The following is a 5,652-nucleotide window of genomic DNA, read 5'->3' as shown; positions in this document are numbered from 1 at the left end:
GTGTGTTTCTGTTCCTTTCCTTAAACTCCTGAAACGAAACTGCGAGAGCTTTTGGCAGAGTCTCTGTGTCGGACTTCCTGCTTTCCTCAAAAAACAAACAAACAAACAAAAACAAAAAAAATGAGAACCCAGCGCAGACTGGAGACTTGCTTCTGTGACACCTTTATAAAAGGTGAGTGGACTCGCAGACATCGCCTCGGGTGGGCGCAGTGAGTGTTTGGTGTTTACTGTACAGGTGAGCAGTGTCTGATCAGCCCTTTTTCATGACACGTGGCTTCAAAGATGGTAACAGTAACAGCATCCTCACCTCCAGGCTTCAAAAATAAAACTTTGGATCATCTGGATCAAATATGATCCATACTGGCTCCAAAAACTCAACAGTGTCAACAAGTCGGCTGAATTTTCAAAAATGTGAATTCTTCCATCTTTTAGTCTTTGAGGTCTGCTCAGATTTCCGGATGTTTATTTATGATCAATATCGAGGAAAACAGCCCAAACTGAATCAATAATGTTGCATTTGCGTACCTTTAGATTTCAACTTGTTCCACTGTATTTCACCCATAGTTCATGTACGTTTTTCTCTCCAAGCTCTGACTCACTTTCACAGTAAGCTGGTAAAATCAGAGGAACCAGCAACAAAAACTGTTGCAACTTCCTTTTATTTTAAAGCAAACGTGTGCCCCTTTCACCCCACACATTATCTCTGAGTCGTCTGCATTCAAAATTAATTCCTGTATCGGAACAACTGTGTGCAATTTACTCCAAAATGTACTGGAGCTGAAAACTGTTTGGCTGCATAAAAATGTAACTGATTTCATGTTGTCTTTTTTCACTGCAATTTCCGCATTCCCTCACTGCACATTTTAGAGAACTCCCAGGGGTTCAGAGCCTCCTCGTCGTATCAGAGCAGATGTTGAAATCTGGATGCTTTTCACTGATTATCTGGGTCAAACAGTGCAAACAGGGCTGCTCCTGAAAGCCTACAGTACTTATCTTTCTGATATTCTACATTAAAATGCAACATTTAGGGAAAATATGCCAGAAGGATGTGTATCATCACAGAAACGGCACATTTGTAAAGATTTTATGAACTAGCGCGCCCATTATACATTATAACCAGCAGGAGGCATCCTTCTCCAAACATTCTTCCCTAAACTGGGCTCCAGGCCAGACCACAGCCACCACAGGACCTTCAACCCCCCCTCACAGGACTAAGTGGAGCCAGCTCTGTAAAAGCCACAGACTCCCACAGCTTTGCATCAGGTCAAAACTCTGTTACACAACACGAGCCGATCCCCAGTGATACTGCAACACCAAACAACTAATATCTCAAACCCAGAGAAGGAGCTCTCAGCCGGAGCCTGGGTGGAGACAGAGGCTGACCAAAGCTGGACAAAACAGCCAAAGATTTCATGCTTCAAAGCATCAATTTTCAATCAAGAAATGTAAGAAATGTAGAAGTAGAAGCTAGAAAATAGCAAAGTGGAAGTTTGAACAGCATGAACCTTTAATTAGCACGGGTAATCCCAGAAAGGAAAACATTTGCTCTCATGTTTCATCCTTCTAAAGAACTAACGAGCGCTCTCCCATGCTGCTGACAAAGATTACACCACTTCAGACCGCATTGTTTACAGTGTTCCTGATGACAGATCCAGTTGAAATTCAAGCCACTAAACCAACTCGGAGACAAAAACAAAGCTGGCAGCTCCCTCTGCCAGAGCGCCAGCGTCACATGGATGAGCGTTAAGTTGTTTCAGGTGTGTAGTGTTACCTGACATCATCAGCTGTAATGTAATGTAATTATCTGAGTTTGTATTAGCCAAAAGATAACATGGGAGGGAGTAAAATACACCATATGTTTGTTGTTGGAAACAGTTTCCAGTTATAATGCACAAAATGTTTTAAGGCTAGTGGGAATCACATAATAAAGTTGGAATTTGTCAGGCTGGTGTTGGACAGTACCAGGTTAAAAGTTTCCCCTTCGTCTTTGTAGTTAAAGCCAGAGTCCAGTCAAGTCGTAGAGCATACGTGAGCGTGGCATCAGTCTGCTTATCCTAATGTCACCTTCTAGCCTTTAAAATGGTTTCCATGTTACAGAATCATACATGAACTTTTTTTCTCTGCAGAGCCTCATATCCTGAGTTTATCCAGTGACGGAAAGAAGGAGAAACATTAGTTATTACATATTGTTGAGACGGGCACTGAATTATATGAATGCGAAAGTAGAAAGTGAGCCAGAAGAGCAGACATGGGAAATTCCTGACCGATAAAACAAAGGTCAGTGAGCACGAGCGCTGCTGAGTGACTGGATCTGGGCAGAGAACTCTAACGATGATACCCACACAGGCCTTATGTCACACTGATGACCTTTAGAGAAAAATCACCCACATCCATAAAAAAGCACTCACTGATTTATACAGAGCTTTATAAACAGGGTTTATTTTCATTCATTATAGTTTATTCTTAACAGCACAGGTATGCAGAGCAAAGGCAGACTGAAGCGCTCAAACACAGCTCCTTCAGCAATGCACGTGTGTGCGTGTGTGTGTGCGTGCGTGTGTGTGTGCGTGTGCGTGTGCGCGTAGACGTAATTGATTCACTGCATGAGCTGCTGTTAAAGCCATGGATGGAGTCAACGGGAAACTATGTGTTTGGTTTTGACACACAGACGCGTACAGAGCGCTTTCACAGGGTTATTAAAGATGGAAAAAGCTGCAAAGGAAATTAAAAGTGTGACTTTGTTTCTGAGTTGCTGGTCTGGTCTAAAGACGTCTCTTTTACTTTCAAAGGGGTTTTTACTCATTCCTCTGTGCAGGGCACTGATATATCATACAGATAAACTGAGCTGATGCAATCACTTCAGGGCTAGTGGGCATAATACACATAATAAGGATTTGTTACATCACTAACAAATCTTTGTTTTCTTTTTTTAAAAGCCCACATTTTACAAAGCCAGAAAAGAAGAACTTTTAGGCTTTCTTTTATGTATGTCCTGTCATTTATACACATATATATACTTTAAGTTTTTTGTATCTCAACTCTTTCCCCTGATAAAGACGACATCTGACGACCTCCCTATAGGCAAGAAATGACACTTCAGTATGTTTCAAGAAAGTTGTGGTTTGACATCCATGAGAATAGTTTCCAGGTTTTCCAAGGGTAGCTGCATATGCAGAGACCATCCTCACTGCCCTCTGGGAGAAACTGCCCAGAACAGAAAAGAGCTTCAAGTGTTATTCCTAGTAGGCTTTCAGGGGTGCAGAATTAAAGTATAAGCACCATAATGCCAGAGAAATGTGAAACGTGTGAAGAAAAAAACAAAATCTAATAATAAAAAGTTTGCACATATAAGGCAGCTTCAGAATCAAACCATAGTGGAGAGATGACCTCGTGCATGTAAAAGATTCTACATGAAAAATCAACTTTTCATTAAAAGACTGTATATAAAAATCTCTTTTACACAACTGACTTGCCGGTAGAGGGCACACACACACACACACACACACACACACACACACACACACACACACACACACACACACACACACACACAGGTGCTGCTGGGAGCCTGTTGTGGTGGTGCAGAGGAGCATCACTATATCATCAGCATAGAAATGAAGGTTTGCTGCAGGGACATTTGGACCAACATTATAAAATGAATAACAGCTGTCTGAGAACACAACCCTGGTTCATGAAGCAAGGTACAAATGAATCCATCTACCTGTACGCACGTGCTCATGTCCCAGTCATACAGGCCTAGAGACTGCTCATTGACAACCACTGGTCACCAGGGAAAAGTGTGGTGCTAGAACAGCATTCCCCAACATTTTGGAACCACGGCACATATTTCACATTAGAGAAATCACACGGCACACCACAAAACTAAAATGTCACAACAAGCATATTGATCATTTTTCTCCGTGCATCAGGTACAGAGGAATTGCTTTCTTCTGACCACTGCTCATGCTTCATCTGGATCGGAACTTTTTCCAGGACCCAGCTCAGACTGACCACCTTTTCTTTTCAAATATTTATTTGAAAATTTTGCTATTGCTATTACCACTGTGGTCTCAAAGCTCGGCTATTATGTCATTTCTTCTTCCTCTTCTTCTGTTTTACTGACAGTTGAGAAGCCATTTAATTAGAGCAGGTAGTTTTACTGCCCTCTAGTGGAGGAGAATAACTGTTCTGCTGTTATGCTGATCACTTAGAGTACTAATCAGTACTACTCAGGTGGAACCAGATAATCTTCCACGGCACACCTATGTGCTGCAGCACAGTGGTTGGGAAACACTGCGCTAGAAGATCCTGTGGTTTCCAGTAGTTGGAAGCAAGGAAGACGTCCAGTTGTCTGCAAACGCTTGCCTAATATTCTCCAAGCTGTTGTGAAACTGTGAAAGCTGTGGCATGGATCGGCTTCAAAGTAAAAGTAAAACCTTGCCATAGCAGAGATACTCACAAAGGAACATCTTTTACTGTGAAGGTTTCTCATGTCAGGTCTTCACTTTTTCAAGCTTTGCCACAGTTTGCAGAGTAAATGTTACAATCTTCCGTGCAAACGGACGGTTGGGGCAATCTGCTAGCCCCGAAGCAATCATAGGCTGGTTTTTAATGCTGCACCATTTTTGCAACCAATTTCACCCAGCAACAGGCAGTAACCACTCATCACCAGTTGGGAAATACACGTTTTCCCTTAACACCCCATGTTTGCCAGGGAGAAGTCGCTTAATAGTATCTAGGCCTGCGTGGCTCAGGCATTAGATGAAGTTAAAGGTCAGCCTCAGAGTTAAATCAGGGTTTTATACCACAAGGTTAGGACAATCCGTCTAACACTGACCAAGGCTCACACACAAAATAAAATGTTTAGGGCACTGAAAGATGACTGAGGAAATCAGAAGCAGCGAGGAAACAGATTTACTGTCATGTGTTAACTCTCGAGAAATAGATCAGGTCTTTTCATAACACAAGACTACAACAGTACATACAGGCACTGCATGAAAAGGTTTTCACATCTGAGTGACACTTGGAGCAAAAATATGCAACTGATTGCAGAAGAGAAAGAAAACAGAAGAAATTAGGAGAAGATGAAGATGAAAGGGAGAGAGAGGAGTGGACAGAGAGAGGTTTTTATGAGTCCTGTGAGTGTGTTTGTCAGGCTGCCAGGAAGAGCAGCTGGTTTTGTTCATTTCCAGAACTTCTTCGATGCATGGCAGAAAGTGGAGGAAAACTGTCAAACACACTGATCCACTCTGGTATTTCATCAGTCAACAGTCCATATTTCCTGATTATATGAAGGAAAAGTGCTTAGTCAGAATTAATAATGGTGAGAATTTAAAGTTAAGATAAAACCTCAACAGGATAAAGAAATCCCAGAGTGCATAAATCCAAACAGACTCTGATGAGTGCTTTAAAAATACTAATAAAAAAAAATCATGAAGAGATTCATGAGTCTGTCTCAAAAATGGTAAGAAGAAAAAAGATTACTGAACAGGGGTCTATGAAATTATTTGTGATTGTCAATAGACAAATGTGGACAATCAAAACTTTTTTTAAAGAAACTATATGCAAGATCCCAAGCCTGGAATCTTTCCCAAATCAAACGTTCAGATATTCAAGATCATCAGAAACCAGCACCGTTGCTGTCGAACAGCA

The 5,652-nt window shown here is 41.6% G+C and overlaps 1 protein-coding gene across 3 annotated transcripts in view; it reads right to left on the bottom strand.

Annotated features, from left to right (window-relative positions):
- LOC102206420 (ras and Rab interactor 2) overlaps nt 1-5,652 on the bottom strand; it is a 40,543-nt gene that overhangs the window by 20,937 nt on the left and 13,954 nt on the right. The gene's annotated exons all lie outside the window — the stretch shown is intronic.

This window comes from Pundamilia nyererei, unplaced genomic scaffold (assembly GCF_000239375.1).
Source record: "Pundamilia nyererei isolate P.nyererei 1_Seehausen unplaced genomic scaffold, PunNye1.0 scaffold00171, whole genome shotgun sequence".
Classification (NCBI taxonomy): Eukaryota; Metazoa; Chordata; class Actinopteri; order Cichliformes; family Cichlidae; genus Pundamilia; species Pundamilia nyererei.
Note: the sequence above shows the minus strand (reverse complement) of the source record. Positions and strands in the feature narration are given on the sequence as shown.